Source organism: Macaca nemestrina, chromosome 3 (assembly GCF_043159975.1).
Source record: "Macaca nemestrina isolate mMacNem1 chromosome 3, mMacNem.hap1, whole genome shotgun sequence".
In the NCBI taxonomy this organism is placed as follows: Eukaryota; Metazoa; Chordata; class Mammalia; order Primates; family Cercopithecidae; genus Macaca; species Macaca nemestrina.
In genome coordinates, this window is record NC_092127.1 from 63,699,979 (window position 1) to 63,709,090 (window position 9,112).

Here is a 9,112-nt window from a genome sequence, read left to right on the forward strand (position 1 = left end):
AGAGGCTATTATCCTTAGCAAACTAAGTCAGGTACAGAAAACCAAATATTACATGTTCTCACTTATAAGTGAGAACTAAATAATAAGAACTTATGAACACAAAGAAGGAAACAACAGACACTGAGGTCTACTTGAGGTGGGAGGTTGGAGAAGGGAGAGGAGCAGGAAAAATAACTATTGGGTACTGGGCTTAATACCTGGGTAATGAAATAATCTGTACAACAAACCCCTGTGGCACTAGTTTACCTATGTAAAACCTTCACACGTACCCCCAAACCTAAAATAAAAATTAAAAAAAAAAAACATAAAAATAAGCCATGAGCAGCTCTCTGGGCTGTTCTGCCTATGGAGTAGCCATTCTTGTGTTTCTTTACTTCTCTAATAAATTTGCTTTCACTTAAAACAACAACAAAACAAAGTAAAGTGTGAATCTGAGGTAAATAGAATTGGAAGAACCTGATGAGAATTGTATATACAAAGTATAAAAAATAATTTTAAAAGGATTTATTTTTAAAATCCCTAAAAGACTTAAAATAAGGTGGATATCTATCAAGTCAGACTAATTGTTTTGTGCATTCTCTGTACCTTTTAGCTTCTCAGCCAGCAGAGTATCATCGCCATTGTTAGCAATAACCCTACTGAAAACAGGACAGTTTCTCCAAGTCCCCCTCTGTCAAAGAATTATGTATATAATCCTGTATATATCAGTTCCCCAGAGCTGAATGTGCTTGATCTTAATAAGGTGTTTAATTGCCTATCCCTAAGTGACAATATGTTTCTTGAAGGGAAGGATAATTTTTGTTTCTCTCTGAATCTACTGCCTATAGTACAAAACATAACACAACAAAAACTCTATTTTGAAGAAATGGGTGCATGAAAGAATGACATTCAAATGCACAGTTTTAGAGATTCTACTTCAATACTGCTGGCTGTCAGTTGTAGTAATTATGTAGTATTTTCACTGTTGCATCCTTACAAATCTAGTGCAAATATGAAACTAAATGTGGTGGGAAATAAACAATAAACAGTAGAAATGGGATTCATTTAAAAGAAGCCTGCATGCAAATTAAATAATGCTGATCTTTATAATACTCCTTCTGAGCACTTCTATAAACTGCTTCTCTTAGTCTTAAAAATAGAATTTCTCTCTACTGACAATAATACATTACACAGAATAGATCTCATTTTGTCTCATAAATATGATATTTGTTTGTACATACACAAAAATTAAAGTGAGAAAGATGTCCCTGCATATAATATGCAATTGCTTAGAGAAGTGATGAGAAGTGGAGCTCTATGGACATATTAAGTGCTATGATGCTAGGGAAAGCATATGTACTAGCCCTAATGACTCTAGATTAACACAATGCAAACTTTAATTTCTAAAAACACAGTAGGGAAATCATGACATATAATTTCCATCATACTTCCCCTTTTTGCTTTATTTCCACACATTTCCCAAATGAATGCTTGCCTATAGAACTGCCTGTCTTCTATACTGAATGAGAATTGGGCCAGAAAAGAGTTGGTCTGATATTTGTTAAATAAATGTCCTATACTTGAGCCAGCAGGAAGGGGAGATAGTATAAATGGCTATATGCCATAAAAATGCCACAGGATTTTTCAACTTACCCTCTGAAAATTACTGCTGGAATGAAACAGTCAAAGAAAACCCCATCTCATTAATACCTCGGGACATTTAGATGATTGTCTTGTTTCTATCTGGCCTGTTAACAACTGTGAGCTGGACACATTCAAACATTCTGTTTATTGTTTTTTTATGACTTCTTTTCTTAGATGAGCATAGAACATAAATGAGGAAAGCTAGTAATACACATTTTGTTCCAGAACAAAGGCATCACTTAGACAAGAAGAATTACATTTCATTTAAAAATCCACATTATTTACACTGATTTTTTAAAAATTCAGTCGTTATTATCAAATGTATTATTGATCTTCACATTTGAGAAAGAATTTAGTGTTTGGTCATTAAATATTTTAGCAAATGTGAAAATATTATTCAATAAGCATCTGGCCTAGTCATAAAATAAGCATCTGTCTTTTGTTTACAACATGGAATATTTGATTCATTTGAACCAGGTTCACAAGTTCAGATGTTTTTCTGTAATCTCTTTGGACCTACCTGACTTTCAGAGTTGGAATATAAATCAGGTGGGATTAGGCTTCATCACTTTACATACATTCTTCCCTGAGTGGGTTTTGGAATGTGTAAACATGGAATATAGGAACAATAATAAAAGTAGGGATGACAGATGAAAATAACATCACATGAATTGTTACTGATGAAAATCGAATGTTTTTCTCAACTTTGTCTACCTTGAATCAAATTTTCCTTTAAAATGTAGCATTAATATGGAATCATGCATACCTTCCTATTGTTAATGTAAAACAAAATATCATAATAAAATATTTCATCTGGATTACACGTTATACTTTATGGGCCATAATGTCATCTGTTCCTTACAACAGCACTCTTTCTAGGCACAGCATGTGTTATTACACACACACTGATAGATAAACCTATATTTTCAGGTTTTCCTGAGGTCATGTTTTCACTAACAGTTTGAAGCAAGGATTGAATTGTCATTTTTTATTTGATATGATACAAAATAAGATCTTAGGAGCATTCTTACATGAGATGGCGATTTACTATATCCATGCATACAAACTCCTTATATAATGTTCAAATTTGTTTTAAATTACATTTCCAGCTCATCACTCACTTTTGCCCATGCATCTATCCCTTCACCCAAATGTGTATATTCATATTGCTTGTACATTCATATTGCTTGTACTTACTCCCTTATAACAATTACTCTTCAAAATAATAGTAACCAGGCTTAATATCTGGGTGATGAAATAATCTATACAGCAAACACCACGACACAAGTTTACCTATGTAAAAAACCTGCACTTGTACCCCTGAACTTAAAATAAAAGTTAAAATTAATTAATTGATAATTAATTAAAATTTTGTTCTTAAAGAATTACTCTCCTTTGCTCTTAGCTATAAAACCTGTGTCTAGGTCTTATATAGCACACGACACCTTCTACCTTGTATTACAGCTGGTCATGTGTCTGTCTTACCAGTAGGAAGTAAGTTCTCAGTTGGAATGAGTTTATTCTGTTTCTCTCTGCATATTTATCTCTGCATTACTGAGTATTACTTCTGTGTCAAACATTGTGATAAGTACCTTACATAAGAATATTTGATGAATTTGCATGTTTTACTGATGAGGGACTATGGCTTTTGGGGCTTTAGATCATAGCCAGGCTCAGGAGTCAAATAAATGAAAGTGAATTTGAATCCGAAACTCTTTCTCTTAAAGCACATGCTGTTAACCATACCACTTACTGGTTCTTAAATTGACGAGCGTGAACATAAAGGAAACCAACAAAAGCATTTACAAAATACAAATAAATAATCTGTTTATGTGATCCAGCTGTCCCTAAATCTGGCACTAAAAAACAAGGTCGCCTTTATATTTTAGAAGCAAGGCAGCCTTCGCTCTCATCGTTTCCCACCCTCCTTACTCTTCCCTGAGAAGAGGGAGTCTACATTTACTAGAGGGCCGGGTCACTGTGCACTAAAATGTTCAGTAGAGGGTGTGGTTCCCAAATGCATAAGGATGGTGCCAGACATCTGGTCCTGCCTTTGCCTCTGCTCACACACCATCTACAGCCTGTCCCTTGCTTCTCTGTTTGTGGGTGGCTGATGGTAAGATTTTAATTTGTGCTCATTGGAATTGGAAAAGTCCCATTAAGACCTTCAGCTTAGGCCGCACACTTCACCAGAGACATTGGGTTAGCTGATCACTGTTCTCCATTTGCTGTAGTTGCCTTAGAAACCTCCTGGGGAGTAGTAAATGATGACAGGGGGTTTTGGTTTTTGGATTTCCTAGCCAAGTGCAATTTAATATCACCTCAAACTTGCCGTTATTTATAATACTTAGTTTTTAAAGCCATGATGACATACTGTCTCACCTACTCAAATGATCTTAAAGTCTGATATTTACTTTCCTTTGACCCCTACCTGTTTAATGCTCCAGATTACCATCAGTTAATACGAAGATTCATTATACATTTTGACCTTTCACGAAAGGGAGACAAAGGGAGTAGATTTGCCGTAAAAGTCAAGTCTCGTGTGGCAATGGCAGTCCTGAAGATCAGAGCAAATCACTTCATCATCTCCGTCCTTCCATCCAACCCTTGATAGAATTGTTTCTTTGTTCCTATGTAAAATGCTATGCAAATTAAATTTCCAGTCACATTTTCTACCCATGTATATCTCCCAGCCATGATCAAGCTCTTTCATTGTAGAAATTCTTAAATTTCTACCATTCATTGTGCAAAGGAGGGCACGTCTCCAAATAGGACATGCTCAGCCATGGTCCTCCAAGCCAGACACGGTCTGGGTGTCCCTTGTAGCACTCTTTGGTTTGTATTTGTTTCGATTAATTCAAAAATTCATCTGGTGACTTCCTAGGTCACCTTAGAACATTAGAGTGTCTAGCATAGGAGGGGTTCAATATTAGCACATACTCTTTTTTTTTTTTTTTTTTATACTTAGTTCTAGGGTACATGTGCACAACGTGCAGGTTTGTTACATATGTATACATGTGCCATGTTGGTGTGCTGCACCCATTAACCTGTCATTTACATTAGGTATATCTCCTAATGCTATCCCTCCCGCCTACCCCCTCCCCACAATAGGACCCGGTGTGTGATGCTTCCCTTCCTGTGTCCAAGTGATCTCATTGTTCAATTTCCACCTATGAGTGAGAACATGCAGTATTTGGTTTTCTGTGCTTGCGATAGTTTGCTGAGAATGATGGTTTCTAGCTGCATCCATGTCCCTACAAAGGAAATGAACTCATCCTTTTTTATGGCTGCATAGTATTCCATGGTGTGTATGTGCCACATTTTCTTAATCCAGTCTGTCACTGATGGACATTTGGGTTGATTCCAAGTCTTTGCTATTGTAGCACATACTCTTGTGCTTAGTCAGCTATGCTGTCTGAAGATACAGAAGCCAGACCATTAGAGTCTTTCCCACAATGTCTTTTTTAGGTGAATGCTATTTTAATAGTTTTGTTTGGATTTTTTTCTACTTGACCTCCGTACAAGAAGATACACCTTTCTCAATCTTTTTCCACACAGGCCTATAAGTAAATAGATGGATATAAATTGACATATGTGAGCAGGAGTCAGCATAATTTCAGCCATGGCATGGAGCATGAGGAGAAAAAAGAAAGTAAGAAAGAAAGAATAAAGGGAAGGAAAGAAAGAAGGAAGGAAGGAAGCAGGGAAAGAAGAAAGGAAGGAAAGAAAGAAGGAAGAGAAAGGGGGAGGGAGGGAAGGAAAAAGAAGAAAAGCCCCAAAAAAGGAAGACAAGTCTAAGCTCCAAAGCTTTTAAAGGGGGTGTATGGGTTGGGGGTAGAGGAAGTATATACTTTCCAGGAGTCTACAACTTAAATAACACCACCCAAGAAAATGTATTCCAGGACAGGTCTTTAAGTAAGGTGAACTGGCTCTCAACTGTTATAAATTAAAATTATTGACAAATTTTAAATAATAATTCTCAAGATTTCAGGAAACTAAGTTCCAGTTTTGTGGACTATATTGATTTCTAAATAATGTTTATACTTCATAATTGTATTTCTATTACCAAATTGGTAAAATATATTACCTTTGTTTTTCTTTGATATATACAGTAGGCATTTTCTCTCATGGGTTGAATCAGAGTAAGCCATTCACAGATAGCACATTTTTGATTCCCAGAGTAATTTTTAAAACTAAAATGTTTTTCAAGTGGGAACTAAATCCTTTTAAGTCCAAGTCTCAGAGAGATACTACAATTTCCTCAGATTATACAACACCAAGGTATAAGCTAAAAATTAAAATGTCAACCGTTCTGACTCATATGTCTGATTTTCACCACTATGTTAATAATGTCTCAAATTTGTCTAGGCCAAAATAGTCGTCTAAACTGATCTCGACAAAGATTTTCTGTTTTAAAAATAGTATTAACTACGTTATAAGAAAATTTAGCAGGGTGCAGTCGTTCGTGCCTGTAATCCCGCACTTTGGGAGGGCGAGGCGGGTGGATCACGAGGTCAGGAGATCAAGACCACCCTGGCTAACACAGTGAAACCCCATCTCTCCTAAAAATACAAAAAAATTAACCAGGCATTGTGGCGGGCGCCTGTAGTTCCAGCTACTCAGGAGGCTGAGGCAGGAGAATGGCGTGAACCTGGGAGGCAGAGCTTGCGGTGAGCCAAGATCGCACCACTGCACTCCATCCTGGGAGGGCAAGGTGTCTCTGGGAGACAGAGCAAAACTCCATATCAAAAAAAAAAAAAAAAAAAAATACACAAAACTCCGTCTCAAAAAAAAAAAAAAATTACATAGGTATAATGACCATTTATAGAAAAATAATTCACTGGTGAAAAGTTTAATGGAAGGTATAGTGTTAATAGTAATTATTATCAAACTTACCAACATTTGACCTCTTTCACTAAGTATAATGTTCACAAGATTCATCCATATTGTAGTATGTATTGATACTTCATTTCTTTGTATTGCTGAATTATATTTCATTGTATAGATACACTGCATTTTATTTATCTATGCATCGATTGATGGTCATTTGTGTTATTTCTATTTTTTGACTATTTTAAGTAATACTGCTGTGAACATTCTTTTGCAATCTTTTGTGTGGACATATGTTCTCATTTATCTTTGGCATATGCCTAGAAGTAGTAATGCTGAATTAGTAGTAACTCTACGTTTAACCACTTGAGAAACTGCCAGATTGTTTTCCAAAGTGACAACACCACTTTACATCCCACAGGTAGTACGTGAGAATTCCAGTTCTCCACATAACACATTTTGTTATCTTTTTCTTTATAGCTGTCTTAGTGGGTATGAAGTGGTATCTTGCATTGTTGAGTTACATTTCTCTGATTGCTAATTATTTCTGATTATTGATATTGCTAATTATTTATTGTGCTTATCAATCATTTGTTTATCATCTTTGGGGAATTGTCTATTTAGATACTTTGCCCATGTAAAACTTCTTAATATTTGTCATTTTATTTTTGAGTTATAACATTTCCTTATATATTCTAGATACAAGCTTTTTTTAATCAGATGTATTATTTGTATTACTTATGGGTTGTCTTTTCATTTTCTTAGTGGTGTCCTTTGAAGGAAAAAGGTTTTTAATTTTGACAATATCCAGTTTATCCATTTTTGTTGTTGTTGTTGTTACTTATAATTGTGGTATTATATCTAAGAAACTACTGACTAATCCAAGATTATAAATATGTACACCTATGTTTTCTGCTAATAGTTTTATTGCTTTAGTGCTTACATTTAGGTGTTTGATATATTTTGAGTTAATCTTTGTTTATGGTATAAAATAGGGATTCAAGTTCATTCCTTTTTTCTTTTCTTTTCTTTTTTCTTTTTTTTTGAGACAGAGTCTCACTCTGTCCTGTGTGGCCCAGGCTGGAGGGCAGTGGCATGAACTTGGCTCACTGCAACCTCTGCCTCCAGGATTCAAAGATTCTCCTGCCTAGCCTCCTGAGTAGCTGGAACTACAGGCGTGTGCCACCATGCCTGGCTAAGTTTTTGTATTTTTAGTAGAGACAGGGTTTTGCCATGTTAGCCAAGATGGTCTCGATCTTCTGACCTCATGATCCGCCCACCTCTGCCTCCCAAAGTGCTGGGATTACGGGTGTGAGCCACCACGTCCAGCCTCAAATTCATTTCTTTACATGTGGATATCCAGTTGTTCCAGCACCCTTTGTTGAAAAGACTTTTTTCCTCATTAATTGATCTTGGCACCCTTGTTGAAAATCAATTTACTATAACCATGATGTTTTATTTCTGGACTCTCAGTTTTATTTTATTGTTCTATGTGACTATCCTTATGCTAGCACCATACCCTTTGACTACGGTATTATTGTAGTAGGTTTTAAAATTAGTAAATATAAGCACTCCAAATGTGTTTTCCTTTTTCCAGATTGTTTGCTTATGCTGGATCCCTTAAACGTCCATATGAATTTTAGGATCAGGTTGCAAATTTCTTAAAGAAAAGTCAGCTGAGTACATCATTTGTTATTGCACCTCAGACTGGTTGTAACCTTGGGCATGTGCACATTCACCTTGGGATGGCAAAGGCTTTAGAAAGAATGTCTTTTATTCTCTCCCTCTCTGATTTCTCTGTTAAGCTGTTTATCCCATTTGGTACTACACCCAGTTCCACTAATTACTTCCACTAATTACACTCACTTCCACTAATTAATAGATTTCTTTCTTTCTTTCTTTTTTTTTGACAATGTCCTAAAACATAAAGTGCTCCCTAAAACATAAAGTGCTCCCAGGTTTAGTCTGATTCAACTAAACCTGGGCCCCTTTGCAGGAGTAGTTTTTGAGGCCAATCTTTGAGGTATATTTTGACATCAGACCTCTACTTAGCTATGTTTTCCCCTGGTTCTCTTTGATAAACTAGCCTGCCTGCAGGTTAGCTTGTTAATCTCCTGTGTTGCCATTTTCCTCTTAATGATTTATAATCAAAATCTCTATTGTTTTCCAGAGCATGATTATGTTTGAAATTCCCCACACTGTTCTAAATAAATCAATTTCTTTGGGGAGGAGTTTCAGTGTTCTCATGGCCTTTTTCCCCTCTGGGCAAAGTCTCTGAGCCACTGTGCCTGGGCTACAGGCTGTAACAATGGTCCATTTGATTTAGTTTGCTGTTCTTAATTAAGATGATCTACTGTTTTTGAGAGTACTCTCAGGCTTAAATTTTTCATACTCTCGTTCTACTAAAATCAGTTACTGTGGGGAATCTCTGCATTTTTTTGTTTTGTTTTGTTTTGTGTTTTGTTTTTGCTTTTCGTTTTTCTTATCAACTGCCTCTCCCCACTAGTCAAAATCTCTGATCCACTACTCTAGGCATTGAGTGGGGTGATAACCGCTTGTCTTCTCTGTTTATCTCTCCCAGTGTGTAAATTCCACCCTAGCAAGTGAACTTGGGGAAAAGCAATTAGGCCCCGTTATTCTTGGTCTGCTGTGCCTCTGG